This window comes from Prionailurus bengalensis, chromosome B1 (genome assembly GCF_016509475.1).
Source record: "Prionailurus bengalensis isolate Pbe53 chromosome B1, Fcat_Pben_1.1_paternal_pri, whole genome shotgun sequence".
NCBI classification, from domain to species: Eukaryota; Metazoa; Chordata; class Mammalia; order Carnivora; family Felidae; genus Prionailurus; species Prionailurus bengalensis.
The window spans coordinates 33,332,107-33,351,586 of record NC_057344.1 but is presented as its reverse complement, the minus strand read 5'-3'; positions in this window follow the sequence as shown (position 1 = coordinate 33,351,586).

Sequence of the window (19,480 nt, the reverse complement as noted above, 5' to 3'; positions counted from 1 at the left end):
TTTTGATGGATCTCTGTTACTGTGTCCTCACCTGCAAGGCACATCCAACCTGTAATCACCATCACATTCCCTCCTCCATTCTTTCACCCCCAGCTTCCATCCTCCAATCCTATGGCTGTTTGTTTGCCTTAGGATTCAATCCAATCCAGGATTCCCTGGATTCAACAGGCAAGCTTCACAATAAGGCTGCCTAGGAGGCTGGCGGACGCAATCACCTCCCGGCACAAGATAGAGAGTGACCACTTTGGTCTTGACCATCTCTCCATGCATGAGGGACCCAGCGCTTCTAGAAGGCTCTTCTCCCAGGAGGAGGTCAGGCTTACTCCAAGAGCTTCTCTTTCATTCTCTTGTTGATGTCGTTATCTTTTCCACTTTTGTCTACTGCCCCTGAACACTTCATGGGGGAAAAAATGCCATCAACACTTCTGTGATCATTGGCTCTCCCAATTTCTCCCCTCTTACCCCAGTTACGATTCCCATCCCCTTACGTCACTCGTTTACTTCTATCCTATTGTCCAAACTCTGCTCCTTCTTCCCCCGGCATGCACATACATACACAGAAACACCTCTTTTAAAAATAGTATCGGGGGCGCGGGGGGCACCTGGGTGACTCAGTCTGTCTTCTGCCCAGGTCACGATCTCACGGTTTGTGAGTTCAAGCCCTCCTATTAGCCCAGAGCCTGCTTTGTATCCTCTGTCTCCCTCTCTCTCTGCCTCTCTCTCCTCTCTTTCACTCTCTCTCTCTCTCTCAGATATAATAAACATTAAAAAAAAAAAAAGTAGTGTCTGGGATTACTGAACTATGCATTTTTTAAATATAAGCATCTACTTTTCATCATGGAATAAAACTAGGTCTGGCCTGCCTTGGCTTTTATCTCAAAGAAGGGTAGGTAGTTTCTCTCTGTCTCTCCATATTATTCCTCCAACTTGTATTATAACCCCCCCCCCATGTCTTTGTCTGGAGGTCGCATGATGTCAGCTTACTCAAATTCTTCTGATCCATGACCTAGCAGTACAAGAAGGACAGAGAGGGACCTGATGCTGGGGATCACCCCGGTAAGTAAATGTCGTCTCCGCATAGCTTCTTCTCTATGTTTTACTGAAAGTATTGTACCAGGGACGGTTGTTCCATCTATTTTTTTTTTTTGGTCTTCAAACCAAGCCTCCACCTGAGATACACTCTGTGGCTTGACTGGTACCACTGCCTGTCCCATCAGGAGATAGCATGCAGTATCCAAGAATGTCCCCTACAGCATGAGATTGAGCCCTGAGACATTCTGGAAGAAACTGGGTCCGGAGGAATTCTACAAGTTCTGTTTGGGTTGGCAGCCTCACCTGAAGGGTCCCAGTGTTGCAATCTCTAGACGGGAAACGTGTTCACGTGGAACAATCTCTCTCTCTCCCTCTCCCCCCCACCCACCCTGCCTTCTTCCCTCCTTCTCCCTCTCCCATACCTTCCCCACCCACGTCCATGTCTTATGTCTACTTTAGCTCCTTGTGACTTTCCAACATTTTCCATGGAGGAGACTTGTGAATTAAACATCCGACAGCTTTCATCCTGACTCCATTTGCCTGAGAAGCCGCAGAGACTCTTTGTCTTTTGTGGTGATGAATGACACCCCCTCTCAGTTTACCTCACCGACCCTGCTTTTCTTCTATTCTTGTATTTCTTTGTTCGTTTCAGCCACTTCTGGTGGGAGGGGAAGAGTGGGGTCTGAGCATTTGAGCTCCCCCTGCCATCCTTCCCAGAATTCAGGCAGCATATGTTTCTTGTGATTAAGATGATCAATGTCACATTGAGTAAATCCAACTTGACCATTGTGCTGACAGAGACACTCTGATTTTCCTAATTCTTGTGAAGGAGGTACTATTGTAAAAGATGATGCCGCGGGCATGTATTATTATTATTTAATAAGTATATTTGAATGTAATTTAATTGCCCATAACACCACCCCCTCGGAGACAGAAACCAGGATCCTCGGAGACAGAATGTTTGTCCAAAGACAATAAAGCCTTGATTAGAAGAGATGATAGAAGTTGTCCTGAAACTGTTTTCCCACTGCCTTGGGAACAGAGATGTGTTGGCCTCCTTTGAAAGGCTTTCTTCAAACCCAACCACCATGATCACTAACCGTGCTTCAGTGGAAACTTGCCCCTTTTCGCCCGTCCCAGAAATTAAATATTATTGTCTCTAAGTCCTATATATCCTCTGGTCATTCAACGATACTTTTTATTCTGAGGATGGAACAAGATGAGTACCTCTACACACAACAGAAGGAGACGGTGATCGTTGCCTGAGAGCACATCCCAGAAGGTCAGCACAAATTTCAGAGATTATTTGGTCCAACACTTAGTCTTCCAGGTGTTAAAAATAAAGGTGACTAGCAGCTACAAAGCCAGTTAGCCGACAGTAGTACCCAGAGTTCACTATTTTATGACCCACATTCTAATGCTTTTCTTTCCACACCATCATTTTAAAGTTTTGTAAAACACACACACACACACACACACACACAGGCCTTTTGTCTTGTGTCAGGAACTGAATGGGCTATTTCTAGTGAACGGTATGTGGGACAAAAAGATAAAACGTATCAGACAAAACGTAAAAGGAGAATTTTTAGTTTCCAGCTACAAGGAATCCTACATGTTTTTTCATAACGAGAAAGTTAATAGGATCTGAATATTGTTCTTCCTCTCTGGCGAGGTATTAAGAAACCTGTGAATAAGATGGGTAAGATGCTGCATCATCGAATAAGCTGAAGAAGATCCTACCAGCCAACAAAATCCAGGTGTCTCTGGAGCATGAAAAGAACACAGACCCTTCCCTTTAGCTCGGGGCAGGGAGGTTCCAATGAGAACTTAGCGGCTGTCTGTCTGGCCAGCCCTGCACACGTAGAGGACTGAGCCATCATCACCTTGTTCCTGACCAGCAAAACAAGTCACATAACTGCTGCCAGGCATCAACACCCACGTGACTCCCCTTTTTTTTCTGATCTTGCTGGTGTTCTGATGTCTTGCCACCTGCCACCCTGATCGCCTCGGAGCATTTTTCTCTTCTCTAAATTTCTAAGACCCACTAACTTATCCATGTAATTTGTTTTTGTTTGCGTCAAGTTTTTATTTAATTTCTTGTCAGTTAACATAGAGTGTGATATTGGTTTCAGGAGTAGAATTTAATGATTCATCACTTATGTATAACACTCAGTCTCATCCCAACAAGAGCCTTCCTTGGTGCCCATCACCCGTTTAGCCCATCCCCTGCCCACCTCCCTGGCAGGAAATTTGTTCTCTCTACTTAACAGTCTCTTTTGTTTGGCCTCCCTCACTTCCTCCTCCCCCAAGCTCCCCCGTGTTCATCTGTTTTGCTTCTTAAATTCCACAGAACTGTGTAAGTTTTATACTTGATCGTAACCTTACACCCCGAACTCAGCACCTCCCACACATTGAATGTCCATGTGGGTCACTTAGTGATCTTGCTAAGATGCACACTGTGACTCAGTAGGTCTGGGCCTGGGTGGGGAGCACTGATATTCTGCATTTCCATCAGGCTCCCATCCCAGATTATGTCAGTTCCGCTGGCCTACAGACCATATTTTGAAGAGTAAATCTTAGTTTACGTGGCTTCATCGTTTGTCTCACTGGTTTTCAGTGTTCTATTCTAAACTTACTTTTTATTTATTGTTTAAAAAAGTCTCATGCTAATCTTTGGTTCAGAGCTACTTGACATTTAGTAAAGTGGGTTAGGGTAGACAGAACCATTTTCTTGGGCAGTGCTCCTCAAAGTGTATGTGGTGTAGGCCTATCCCCCCCCCCAATAGTCAATGGATATAATATTGCTTTGTCAAGTCTCCATACAAGTTTCTAAATGTTTAGTCTTAATTTTTTTAAGCTCATTTATTTATTTCAAGAGACAGAGGAAATTTAAGCTCCACACTCCCAGCGTGGACCCTAATGCAGGGCTCAATCCCCTAAACCGTGAGATCATGACCTTGAGCTGAAATCAAGAGTCGGATGCTTAACCCACTGAGCCACCCAGGTGCCCTCCTTCCTCCCAATTTCTGTGAGTTATCTCTTTACTTATTGCTATGAACAGTCATGGACCTACCACACCTTAAGAAAAACTGATCTAGATGATAGTGAATTATTTCTTTAAAATCTGTTTATTGTGGTATAATGGGATTTTTTAAAGGATATATCTTAATGATTTCCAATCTAGCCTTAATATCATCTTGAATTCCTAGTGACAGAGAGAGAGAGAGATGATAGATAGATAGATAAATAGATAGATAAATAAATAGATAAGAATCAGTTCTCATTATTTACGGTAATTATGTTCTGTAAAATCACCACAACCACTGAATTACCAAATACTGAACCATTGCTCCTAGCAGAAATCCACAGTTAGGTTCCTATGAATTTCTGGTCACAGCATTTTAACCACTGATCAGTACTTAACCTTGTTTTATACATGTTTATGTTTCTTTGTTTAACACATATTGTTAAATGACCAAAAGCATTATCATTCCTGTCTGAACAAGCTTCTCTACCCACCACACGAATTTTCTCCAGAAGGCACTTTGCGGCCTTCTTACACTTAACATTTCAGCACTACACTTGAGAGCAACTTTAAAATAGCAAAATCGGGGCGCCTGGGTGGCGCAGTCGGTTAAGCGTCCGACTTCAGCCAGGTCACGATCTTGCGGTCCGTGAGTTCGAGCCCCGCGTCGGGCTCTGGGCTGATGGCTCAGAGCCTGGAGCCTGTTTCCGATTCTGTGTCTCCCTCTCTCTCTGCCCCTCCGCCGTTCATGCTCTGTCTCTCTCTGTCCCCAAAATAAATAAACATTGAAAAAAAAAATTTTAAATAGCAAAATCACCAACAAAAAACACATATATGCAAAAATTGTAGCACTACGTCGATCACAAAACAAATATTTGTTTACAGTATGAGAGCTGAAACAAGAAGGCAGAGTGCTGTCTTGTTCAACCTTTGCCGGGAATGTGCACATTAGGCAACTCCAATTTTCCACTGTTCCCAACGTGTCCATAAATGCCCATGAAAACGAATACACAGAGAGCATTAATTTGGGGGTTACAAATAAATTTTAATGAGTAAGTAGCCAAATTCTCAAATACCGAATTCAGTAATAATTAGGATTGACTGTGTGTGTGTGTGTGTGTGTGTGTGTGTGTGTGTGTTTGTATTATAACTACTTACTCAATATCTCCCTCTGGATGTTTTTTTGTTTTTTTGTCCTCTCTCTTTGGATCTTTTAAAGGACTCTCAATTTTACTACGTCCAAAACGAAATTCTGATTGTTCCCCACAAAATCTATTCCCTAGTTCTCTCCATCTCAGTAAATGATAACATGTTGTCATGACTGAAAACTCTACAGCTTCTTTCTCTCTCTCTCCATGTATATCTGAACTCTGGCCATTTCCCATACATCCACCTGGTCAAAGCACCATTATTACTTCCCTGTTTTGTGACAATAGCCCCCCCTATAATCTCTTCCCAGTTAGGCAAGCAGAACGAAATTTTGAAAATGCATTGCATTACGTATTTCCAAAACCTTTTTTTTTCCCCTCTGAAGATTTCTGAAATCAGGGTGAAGACTACAATCAACAGAAAGAAATCTTTGTGCCATCATTTAAGTGGCTACTTTTTTTTTTCCTTTGAGTAGTACATACAATAAGGATGTGTCTTAAAATTAAAGGTCTTACCCAGCAATTGCACTACGAGGTATTTATCCATGGGATACAGGTGCGCTGTTTTGAAGGGACACATGCACCCCGATGTTTATAGCAGCACTATCAACAATAGCCAAAGTATGGAAAGAGCCCAAATGTCCATCGATGGATGAGTGGATAAAGAAGATGTGGTCTATATATACAATGGAGTACTACTCGGCAATCAAAAAGAATGAAATCTTGCCATTCGCAACTACGTGGATGGAACTGGAGGGTATTATGCTAAGCGAAATTAGCCAGAGAAAGACAAATATCTCATGATTTCACTCATATGAGGACTTTAAGACACAGAACAGATGAACAGAAGGGAAGGGAAGCAAAAAGAATATAAAAACAGGGAGGGGGACAAAACAGAAGAGACTCTTAAATATGGAGAACAAACTGAGGGTGGCTGGATGGGTTGTGGAGGGGGGATGGGCTAAATGGGTAAGGGGCACTAAGGAATCTACCCCTGAAATCATTGTTGCACACTATGCTAACTAATTTGGATGTAAATTAAAAAATAAAATTAATAACAAAAGAGTTGAATTATAAAAAAAAAAATTAAAGGTCTTAGATGCAGTGAAGTATACAGTAGGGTAAATTAGGAACTTCCTGCTTGAAATTCTCCAGGCGCTCCCATTTCCTCTCTCACATTCTTGTCTTTCCTCAAGCGCCCCCTTCTCAGGGAGGGCTTTCCTAACTGCCTTATCCGAAATGGCAACACCTTCTCATGCTCTTCTGTTTTTGAACATAGACTTCACGCTAACTGACATGGTTATTGCTCTCCTCCTCCAACTACAACACAGCTTTCTAAACCTGAGTCGTGACTTCCAGAAGACTAAGGAAAGGGAGATCTCAATGACTCACAACAGTATTATTGGCTAAGTTTTCAAGCTGTGCGCCTTTCCCTCCAGGCTCCTAAGAGCCTAGCATTCAGGAAATTTGGCAAAAGTTGGTGTGTGGAATAAAGAACTGGCCCTGGGGCGCCTGCGTGGCTCCGTGGGTTAAGTGTCCGACTTCACCTCAGGTCATGATCTCACGGTTCCTGAGTTCAAGTCCCACATCTGGGGCTCTGTGCTGACAGCTCGGAGGCTGCTTCAAGTTCTGGGTCTCTCTCTCTCTCTGCTCCTCTCCCACTCACACTCTGTGTGTGTCTCTCTCTCAAAAAAGAATAAATGTGGGGCGCCTGGGTGGCGCAGTCAGTTAAGCATCCGACTTCAGCCAGGTCACGATCTCGCGGTCCGTGAGTTCGAGCCCCGCATCGGGCTCTGGGCTGATGGCTCGGAGCCTGGAGCCTGTTTCCGATTCTGTGTCTCCCTCTCTCTCTGCCCCTCCCCCGTTCATGCTCTGTCTCTCTCTGTCCCAAAAATAAATAAATGTTGAGAAAAAAAAAAAAAAAGAATAAATGTTAAAAAAAAAATGCTCCCTAAGCTTGAGGATAAACAGTGTGCTTTGGGGGATTCCATTGTGACAGTGTTCACTTTACTACACTGGGCTTTTCTGCTGCTTGTGTGACAAGACGCAAGTCATTATCCTTGATTTCTCACAGTTTTTCTCCTCTTCCCACTGCCTGGTAAGACTTCTGTGTTGACCTGCTTGTTCCTGCTCCCTAGTTTAGTGTTTAGGGCCCTGAATAATTTGACTCCAAGTTTTCTCCCCGTTTTGCGTTCTAGAGTCGTGTGTCCTTCACATGGGTTCAGTCACTATCCCTTTGTTCTTCCCTCCTTTTTTTTTTTTTTAATTTCTTTCTTATGTTTTATATTTGAGAGAGAGAGAGAGACAGAGAGCAAGTAGCGGAGGGGCAGAGAGACAGAAACAGAATCCGAAGCAGGCTCCAGGCTCCGAGCTGTCAGCACAGAGCCCGGCGCGGGGCTCGAACTCACAAACCGTGAGATCGTGACCCCAGCCGAAGTCAGACACATAACTGACTGAGCCACCCAGGCGCCTCTGTTCTTCCCTCCTTCTATATTTTTATGAACAATGGTGCACCCACAAGTAAGGTCCTTCCTCACCTCCCCTACCCATGCTGTGTTCATCATACTCTGTTTCTGTAAACATCTCCCCAACCCATTCTTGCCTGAAATCAGAGCCATTAAGCATCTGAGCTCTGGCAGAAATTATTGGCTGAGCAATTCATTGACTATTATGCATCGTGACATTTCTTTTATTGTTGTCTTGAATTATTCAAACACTTTACTGTTGCTTAACTTGCCATGTATTTTCCTTTTTTTTTTAAATGCCTCAGCACTTAGGCTTTAAATATAGTAGGCTTTCACCGAATATGCAACGATATAAAGGCCATGATAATTGTTTAAAAGGTAAGTTACTTGACTAGAATACGAAGCAGCATTAGTATCACATAAATAAGTTTTCTGTCTGAGTTTTTACTACTTCTCTTCTTTGTTGTCTCCAAAATTAACTGGAGAAAAAAATCAAGTAAGAAAATTTGATGTCAGGGCTAGACCTTCTCAAAAACCACGAGGATACGGTTCAGCCTCCGACTTCAGCCAGGCCACGATCTCGCGGTCCGTGAGTTCGAGCCCCGCGTCGGGCTCTGGGCTGATGGCTCAGAGCCTGAAGCCTGTTTCCGATTCTGTGTCTCCCTCTCTCTCTGCCCCTCCCCCGTTCATGCTCTGTCTCTCTCTGTCCCAAAAATAAATAAACGTTGAAAAAAAAAATTAAAAACCACGAGGATAGTTGGTCCTTATTCACAAATTCATCCTGAGACCAGCACCCTTTTGCCAGTTTGGCATGAAGTGGGAAAATGGAGGAACCCCTACTGTATTACTAAGGATTGAAGGCTTTGCTTTGGAACCTGGCTGGCACAGAATCCAATCTCTGTGGCACAAAATCTTTGACATTCAGAGATCAAATGTCAAAGAAGTTAAAGCAGATGTCCCACAAAATACAAAAGATAATAGCTTAAATTTTCAGTTTTTAAGTATTTATAAAAAAGAATAATTGCCCTTAGGAATTATCGTGAATTAAATAAGTCAAAGTCATGTAAAACGACATGCATATTCTGATTATTGCCCTCCAAACTGCAAAGTCAGGAAATGTGATAGGTGTGATAGAAAATGATTTTTAGAAAAAGCATTGGCCTGTTCCTTTGTGATATATTTACAGAAAAAAAAAAGGAAAACATATGTAATCCACTAAAGTTTTCTCATATGCGTAATTAATTTATTCACACTCGGTGCCAGGCGAAAGAGAAAAATAGATTTGATAGTAATTGGTGGAAAGGAATACCAATTATCAGACAATGTACTACAGTCATCCTCCTGGTCTCACCATTCATCATATTTGGCTTCCACATTGCTCTGTGGGCTTTTATATACAACTCCCTATAAATGATGCTTTCGCATTATTTAAGGACGATTCAGGAATACTTTTGAGTCTATGTGATTTTTGTTCTAACATTACAGAGTATAAGGTATATTGCAGTTAACAGAAGGTTTCTGTTTCTCTTAGGACACAATTCTTCCCGTATCTCTGGCATCTCTACCTATTCTAAGTCTTTTGAGCAAAGGGATTCACAGTAAATTTAATAATGATTGTATAAGGCAATATTCCAGAGTAATAAAGCACTCCCCCTCTCCCTAGTGTAGATTTATTGATATTCCAGGGTAATAAAGATAATGTCTCTGGAGGTGGTAATGGGCAGATTTGCCAGAAGTCCCTTGTAACATGAGGAATTTCCTAAACTGGGTGCTCCTCAAGTCTGACACAGGTCCACAGTATATAGCATTTCACCGGGCCCCAATCTATGTCACTCCTAATGGGAGAACTGATGTGGAGATAAAGTTCATGCTGCCTACTGGGCCATGGGTAATAAACCATGTAAAATCCATTAGGGTTCATTTCCTTCTTACCAATGAAATTTATGGAAATGTGGCAAGAAAGCCTAGTAACTGCCTGCTGTTTGGGAACTGCTTCACCACATGATAATTTGTAGTTAAACCAGATACAAAATATTTTACTGATCTATCAGTTACCCAAAACGCTACACTTCATGACTCTGCAATTGTTCAATAGCACTATGGCAACTACTTGAATTATTAGAAAAATAAAAGAGTTTGAGGATGAAAATTTCTGAAAAAAAAAAAAAAACCTAACATCATGGATAACAAAATCAGAAAGAATTCAACAGGTTAGAAGAATGTTTTAAAACTAACAAAATATTCACAGAAATATATTGGAAGTCCTAAATGTTAGTTTGTTTTTAATATAATTTATTGTCAAATTGGCTAACATACAGTGTATACAGTGTGCTCTTGGTTTGGGCGGTAGATTCATTGCTTACATACAACACCTAGTGCTCATCCCAACAAGTGCCCCCCTCAATGCCCATCACCCATTTTTCCCTCTCCCCTGCCCCTCCCCCATCAACCGGAAGTTTGTTCTCTATATTTAAAAGTCTCTTATGGTTTGCCTCCCTCCCTCTCTGTTTCTATTTTTTCCCCTTCCATTCCCCCATGGTCTTCTGTTAAGTTTCTCAAGTTCCACATATGAGTGAAAACATATGATATCTGTCTTTCTCTGACTGACTTATTTCACTTAGCATAATACCCTCCAGTTCCATCCACATTGCTGCAAATGGCCAGATTTCATTCTTTCTCATTGCCAAGTAGTATTCCTTTGTCTATATAAACCATATCTTCTTTATCCATTCATCAGTTGATGAACATTTAAGCTCTCTCTATAATTTGGCTATTGTTGAAAAAACATGGTTGCCAAAGAACAGAATAAGAGAAGCTCGAATTAGTAATTCATAAGAAGAAAAGAGAAGAGAAAAATGAAAAACACCCAGGAGACTTGCATTTCCAAATACAAGAAAATAAGAATTTCCCTCCTGGTAAAATCAATTAGAAAACTTAACAAAACATAGAAAATACCCATTTTTAGACATTGAACAAGAGACAGTTAAAGATTGTGATTCTAGGGGCGCCTGGGTGGCGCAGTCGGTTAAGCGTCCGACTTCAGCCAGGTCACGATCTCGCGGTCCGTGAGTTCAAGCCCCGAGTCGGGCTCTGGGCTGATGGCTCGGAGCCTGGAGCCTGTTTCCGATTCTGTGTCTCCCTCTCTCTCTGCCCCTCCCCCGTTCATGCTCTGTCTCTCTCTGTCCCAAAAATAAATAAACGTTGAAAAAAAAATTTTTTTTAATAAAAAAATAAAAAAAATAAAGATTGTGATTCTAAAAAGGCAGGAAAACATGTTCAGCCTAAGGCAATCCTGGATGTGGGCCAAGCAGAGGGAAAACAATTCAGTCAACTTGCCTGAGATCTAGAAATTGGAGTTTGGTAAGGCTGAAGCAGGTATAGTTGCAAAAGAAAATTTCTGAACAGAGGAAGTTACACAGAGAAATAGCTCCAAAAAAATGCATAGGGCTCCCCTTAAGTCTTTCATTGAATATCATTCTATACATGCCTAAGGTAAAACCCAGTAACGATGGAGGAAAACAACTTTCAAGGGAAGAACTATTACTGAGAAGACTAGAGACCTGAGATTGAGTCATCTGAGTTTCCTCTAAGAGACATGGTGAGATTCTATTGAACATATGGACTATTCAGTAGAGACCCATTAAGGCCCAAATAAAGAAAAGAGAAAAGGAAAGGAAAGAAAAGAGGAAAAGAAAGAAAAGGAAAGGAAAGGAAAGGAAAGGGAAAAGAAAAGAAAAGAAAAGGAGAAAAGAAAAGAAAAGAAAAAAAAAAAGAAAAGAAAAGAAAAGAAGCTAAATTAGCTCTGCAATAATGGCTGCTCTAAACCTACCCTAAAAGATGCCAAAAATAAATTCCAAAAGATTCAAACTAAATCTTTTAATGTACCTGTAATTTAACTGCCTCTGACAATATAAAAGGTCAGTCTTCTTTAAAGAAACAAAATCCAGCACTAAGCAATGTAAAATATACAGCAGTCAATCAAAAGTAACTATCTTTATGGAAAACAGAAAAAACGTCCCACAGTCAACAGAAACAGACCCAGAAATAATAAGGTGATGGAACAGGCAGAACAATACATTACAGTACTAATTATAAATATGTTCCATACACTTAAGAAGGTTTAAAAAACCCCATGAATATTATAAATATAGAAGTTGTAGAAAACATCCAAATCAAATTTATGTTAATGAAAACTAAACTCTAAAATGAAACTACCTTAGAAAGGATTGACAACCAACTATACACTGTATAAGAAGAAAAATCAAAGAACTTGAAGACAGTAATAGAAATTATCTAAATGAAAACACAGTCAGGAAAAATACTTTAAAATAAAGCCTGGGTGATCCATGGGACAATATCATGTGGCTTCATATAGATGAAATTAGAATCAGAGAGAAAGGGAAGAACATAAAAATATTTAGATAAATGACTAAATTTTTCCAAATTTGGTGAAAATTTTAAAACCACAGTTCCAAGAAGCTCAACAAACCCCGAACAGAATAAACATTAAAAGAATTACATCAAAAAATTTTTAAAAAGAGTCACATCAATAAACATCATAACAAAATTGCTAAAACGCAGTGGTTAAGATAAAATCTTAAGAGAAATTAGAAGGAAGAAAAGGTATGCGATGTACTCCCAAAAATAAAAATAAAAAATAAGAATGAAGCAGTTATATTCTCAGCCACTTTGTAAACCGGGAGATATTGAATTGATCTTTAAAGTACCAAAAGGGAACATGCCAAACTAGAAATCTATACAATGCTGATAAAATTAACTGCCAGTAAATCCGTAATATAAAAGAGGTTAAACAGAATTCTTCATGCATAGGAAGATAACACTAATGGAAATTGTACCTGCACAAAAAATAAACAGTGCTGGAAATGGTATATATGTGGGCAAATATAAAATATTTTTCCCAGTTTATAATTTTACTCGACACTTGATTACAGCAAAATAATAAATGTGTGTTGTAGGTTTATACAAAGTTGAGGTAAAATGTACGACAAACAGGGCACATTTCATCACCCTTGGGAATTGGAAGGAATGTTGTAATTGTTCTTACATTTATATGACGTTTTCTGATATTATTTGAAGGTAGACTGATGAGTTAAAATGTATATTATAAGTCCTACAGCAACCGCTAAACACTATAACAAAAGAAAGGATCTAAAATAAGCCAAGAGAAGATAAAATAGTATCTCCAAGAATGCATTTATTCAAAATATAGGACAAGGGGGCAAAAATAAAGAAAACATGCCACTAGTAGAAAAATAGCAAAATAGTAGATTTAATCGCAACAAATCTATAATTAACATGAGATATAAGTGTTTGAAACACTCCCATTACAAGGAAGACTTTATCACAGTGGATTTAAAAACAAACAAAACAAAACAAGATTAGGGGCTCCTGAGTGGCTTTGTTGGTTAAACCTCCAACTCCTGGTCTCAGCTCAGGTCAGGATCTTACAGTTTGTGAGTTCAAGCCCTACCTTGGGCTCCCGACTGACCACATGGAGCCTCCTCGGGATTCTGTCTCTCTCTCTCTCTCTCTCCTCTTTCTCCCCCTCTCTAAAATAAATAAACTTAAAAAAAGTAAAAATTAAATTAAATTATAAGAACAAGATCCAACTATATACTGTCTTCAAAATTTTTTTAGAAAGTGAAAAGTGATGGGTAGAAGACTGGAGAATATATAGATTATGTAAATACTAATTAAAATAAAATTGGACTCAATATGTAAAAAAGCAGACTTTAGGAGATGAACTATTAGCAGGGATGAAAGTCAGTTTTATTTATAAAGAGCCAATTTATTGAGGAGACATGACAGTTTCAGCTGAATTTGTATCTAATAATAGAGCTTTAAAATACCTGAAGCAAAAGCTGATAGAATTAAAAGGGGGAAAAGACAACCCCATAATTGTATTTGAAGATTTCAACATTCCTCTCTTGGTTATAGAAGAAGTATAGAGAAAAAAAATGACAAACTCTAGGAAAATGAATATGACATGCGTGGTCTAACTGACCCCAGAGAAAGTCTCCACACATTTTAAAGCATTAAAACCACATGTTTTAATCAAAGTCTAATTAAAATATGTAGTTATGCAATTTTAAAAGCATATCTACAAAATCACCATATGCTTGAAAATTAAGAAATACACCTCCACACAGAGATCTACTATACATTATGCCCACAATTAGTAGTATTGTAGTGTGCACTTAAAATTTCATGTTAAGTGGTCTTACTATAATACAAAAAAACCATGAAACATACGTCTAAATAAACCCTGAGCCAAAGGAGAAACCGTAATGAAAATTAGAAAACATAGAACTTGGGAGGCTTCTACTTCCGGCCAGTTGAAGTAATGGAGATGATATTGACCCACCCATCATAGACAACTGGAAAACAAGACATACATGAAGTAGTGTTTTTAAAGAATTGGAAACAGTCAGTCCAGGCCTGGGAATCCCAAAAGAAGTAGAGAAAAAAACAAGGTGAAGTTTATGCCTGACCCAGTGTCAAATCGGAGGAGAGTTTTCAACCCTTAGCATGCAGAGTGATATCTCAAATGGCCCAGGATTCTCACCAAGTTCACAAGACAGAATTTGGGATTTAAGCCAGCTGAGGCATCTGGAAATTGTGGGGCATAGCACTACAGAGGGATGAGCTGACCAGTGAGAGAGCTCTGGAGACCTGTAGAGGGTCCCTGAGGTCTTTTGCTATGACCTGCCCTGCGCATGGATGAGAGGAAACTACCAGCAGAAGGGAGTCAACAGAACAACTTGGGAAGTTCACACAGGATAGGGAATAGTTGGATTTTCCGTCACCCAGAGTGGAAAGACTTCATAATATATAGAACATCAGGTCAAATCCTCAGAAGGCTGTCATGTTACTAATGGGACTAAATTATGCCTACGCTAAAGGCTGCTGTGGACATGTCCTAACAGAGTGTAAAGCTAGCTCTCAAAAGCATCAAACCATCTTCAAGGAACTTAATTAAGTTACAGAAGAAAATTAAACACTTGAATATATACATATTTAAAGAATATTTATTTTGAGAGAGAAAGAGAGAGAGAGCATGAGCAGGGGAGGAGTAGAGAGAGAGGGAGAGAGTAAACACTTTTAAAAGAAACAATAAAAGGTAGCAACCAATAATGGAAAATTCACAATATTCAACAATCAACAAAAAAATTATCAGATATGAACAAGTAAAAAAAAAAAGCAGAACACAAACTAAAAAAAAGAAATAAATGTACAGAAAATACCCCAGAATGACACGGATGATGGAACAAAAGGAAAGCATAGTGAAATAGCTGTCATCTTATCAAAATCTCAGCAATGTGTTTACAGACAGAGACAAGATTATTCCAAAATTTAAGTGGGAAAACCAAGGACCTAGAATAGCTAAAAATCATTTTGAAAAAGAAGAAGTGGAAATAATCATTTTACTCAAGTTTAAGACTTTATAGCTACAATAATCAAGACGGTGTAGAGATAACAAAATATGTGTAGAGATACAAAAATGAAACAGAATAGAGGACTCGGGCATAAAACCACACAAGTGTAACCAGTTGATTTTGGTAAAGGGGTAAAGGTAAAGAGCCTTTACCTTTAAAAAACTTTTACCTTTGGTAAAGGTAAAAAGCAATGGAGGAAGGAGGGTATTTTCAACAAAAGGTGTTAGAGCAAATGGACATCCATAGGCAAAAATAATGAACGTTAATCTAAATTTCAAACATTATACCAAAATTAACTGAAAATGAATCATATATTTAAAGGTAAAACATCGAGCTATAGAACTTTGAGAGGAAAACACAGCAACAAACCTTGGGGACCCAGAGCTTGGCAAAGAGTTCTTTACCAAGAGATAGGACACCAAAAGCATGATCCATAACAGAAAAAAAAAAAATCGATGAAATGGACTTCATCCAAATTAACTCTTTATGTGCGAAAAACCCTGTTTAGATGATGAAATGGGAAGCAACAGACTTGGAAGAAACATTTACAAACCACATTTCTGACCGAGGATCCCTATCTGGAAATTTTTTTTTTTTAATTCTCAAAGCTCAGCAGGAAAAAAAAAAGCAATCAATCCAATTAGAAAATTTAAAAAAGACATAGGCATTTTCCTAAAATGGTATACAAAGTGGAAAATGAGCACATGAAAAGGTGTTTGATATCATTGCCCATTAAGGAAACGTAGCTTAAGGTCACGGAGAGATAATGGAAAGAATACATACATTCTTGTACATTTCTGTGTTCACGTAAAATGCTAGTAGAGTCAATCTCAAAAACTATGAAGTTTCTTTTTAAAAGGTCAACATATACTTACCATATGATCTGGAAAACTTGCTTTTACATAAAAACCTGTACACAAATCTCATAGCAGCATTATTTGCAATAGCCAAAAACTAAAAGCAACCATACGTCCTTCAATAGGTGAATGATTGAACTGTTGGACATCTACACTGTGAAATACTACTCAGTAATAAAGATAAATGGATTATTGATGCATACAACAACACAGATGAGTCTCAAGGGCATTTTGCTGAGTGAAAAAAAAAAACAGCCAATAAAATGAGCACACACTTTATGATTTTATTTATATAACAATCTCAAATGGTGAAATTCTAGAACAGATTAGAAGTTGCCAGGGATTAGGGAAAGCAGGGGGATGAGAATCAGTGTGAGTGCAAAGGGAGAGCCTAAGGGAGATCTCTGTAATAACGGAATAGTTCTGGATCTTGATTGCGGTGGTTACACGAATGTATACATGTAATGAAATGACATACACATTGTATAAATGTCAATTTCCTAGTAATTTTTATGAGTTTTTTTTAATGTTTATTGTTTTAAGAGAGACACAGAGAGCATGTGGGGGAGGAGCAGAGAGAGAGGGAGACACAGAATCCGAAGCAGGCTCCAGGGTCTGAGCTGTCAGCACAGAGACCTATGTGGGGTTCAAACCCATGAACTGTGAGATCATGACCTGAGCTGAAGTCGGAGGCTTAACTGACTGAGCCACCCAGGCGCCACTCAGTTTCCTAGTTTTTATATTGGATTATAGTTATGTAAGATATAACCATTGAAGAAAATTGGACAAAGAGGAGAAAGGATTCCTCTGTACTATTTGTGCAACTAACTGAATCTACGATTATCTAAAAATAATATACATAGTATATGTGTGTGTGTGTGTGTGTGTATAATTTCATGTGATTCGATATAATACATATAAAATTGAATATACTGTAATGAGCTAATAACAAAAATATATATATTATTTTAAAAAGTAACTTCTTGTATCCTACAAGAAGAGTAATCACATAATGGAACTCAGCTTTTAAATTTTTTTTTTTCAACGTTTATTTATTTTTGGGACAGAGAGAGACAGAGCATGAACGGGGGAGGGGCAGAGAGAGAGGGAGACACAGAATCAGAAACAGGCTCCAGGCTCCGAGCCATCAGCCCAGAGCCCGACGCGGGGCTTGAACTCCCGGACCGCGAGATCGTGACCTGGCTGAAGTCGGACGCTTAACCGACTGTGCCACCCAGGTGCCCCGGAACTCAGCTTTTAAATGAATGAGACTTTAACTGCCTGGGTGTCTCAGTCTGTTCATCAGCCGACTCTTGGTTTCAGCTCAGGTCATGATTTCATAGTTTCTGAGTTCGAGCCCCACATCAGGCTCCATGCTGATAGCGCAGGCCTGGTTGGGATTCTCTCTCTCCCCCTCTTGCTGCACCCCCCAACTCTTGTTCTCTCTGTCTCTCCCTAAATAAATAAACAAGTAAACTTTAAAAAATAAATAAATGAATGAGTCTTCATTCCTCTCAATTTTCTCTCATGCATACATGAATTTTCTTTGAAAAAAAGTAGACTTTAAAAATGTCCTGCATATATTCAAAAGAAAAGCAAAAAGATAAGTTATGATGGAGAAAGAAAAGTAAACTTTTTAAAGAAAACCAAAAATGAACTTGTAGAAAATATAAAAATATACATATGTAAAATAAAATGGACGAGATCAATCACAGATTAGGCACACAGAGTAGTAAATTTGAAAACAAAACAATACAAAATATTTAAAATGAAGCACAGAAGAATTAAATAACAGAGTATCACTATATTGTCTGACAATATTAAGCAGTCAGTCTAATATGATTGATATGGGAATCATAAAAGGACATAGCAGATAAAAAGTATTTGAAGAAGTAATGGCCCCAAGTTTTCCAGATTTTATAAAAACTATAACTCCATAGATCCAATAATCCTCAAGAAGCCACAAGAAATAACCTTTAGAATAAACCTAAAGAAAAAGACACAAGGGTAGATGATACATAAATTTCTAAAAACCAGTGATAAATATAAAATTTTTAAAGCAGACACAAAAAAGGGTACATTATAGACAGAGGAATAAATGTGAAGCTGACCGTTAATTTCTCCTTAGAAATTATTAAAAACAACAAAAGCAAAAATCAACAAGTAGAATTACATCAAACTTAAAGCTTCTGCACAGCAAAAGAAACAATCACCAAAAATCACAAAAAGGCAACCTCCTGAAATGGAGAAAATCATGGCAAACCATATACCAGATAAGGAGTTAATACCCAAAATATGTAAAGAACTCCTACAATTAAAAACAAACACACAAAAACAAGAAAACAAGTGAAACCCAAGCATTTGATTTAGAAAATGGGCAGAGGAACTAAATAGACATTTTCCCAGAGAAGACATTTGAATGACCAACAGGAACATGGAAAGCGGCTCTATATTATTAATCATCAAGAAATGCAACTCAAAACCAAAATGAGGTATCACCTCCCACCTGTTAGAATGGCCATCATCAGGAAGACAAAAGATAAGTGTTGGCAAGAATGTGGAGAAAAGAGAATACTTGTATACTGCTGATGGAAATGTAAATGGGTTCATCTACTCTGGAAAAAAAATAGGAAGTTTCCTCCAAAACGAAAAAAATTAGACCTACCATATGATTCATCAATTCCACTTTAGGATATACACCCAAAGGAAATGAAATCATTTTGAAGAGATATCTACACCCCCGTGTTCCTGGCACCATTATTCACAATAGCCAAGAGGTGGAGACAACCTAAATTTCTGTCAGTGGGTGAATGGGAACAGAATTATGCAGCCATGAAGAAGAAGATCATCCTTCCATTTGTGACAGCATGGAGGGAACTTGAGGACGTTATGCTGAGTGAGATAAATCTGACAGAGAAGGGGAAATATTGTACGATCTCAACTATACATGGAATCTAAAAACACTGAACTCATAAAAACAGAGAGTTCCTCCTACAGGGGAATGGCAGGAGGAAGGGATACATGTTGTTTAAGGGTACAAATTTGACATAAGTGGTAAATAAGTACTAGAGATTTAATGCACAGTGTAGTAAATATAGACAACAATATTAGATTATAATCATCAAACTTGCCATGAGATTAGGTCTTAATTATTCCCCAAACTAAAAGGAAATGGCAATTATGTGATGTGATAGAGGTGCTAATTATTGCTACAATGACAATCATATGACAATACATGTGTATGAAATCAACACGCACACCTTAAGTTTATACAATGTGACGTGTCAGATACATTTCAATTTAAAAAAAGAAACTATTAAACCAGAAGACAACGGGATGGCAGGCATAAAGTGCTAAAAGGGGGAAAAAACCCTGTTAACTTGGAATGAATTCCCAATGAATGTATCTTTCAAAATATGAAGGAGATGATTCAACTTAAAAAAAAATCACTCAATATAATAAACCATATTAACAGAATAAAGGGGAATAAACCAAT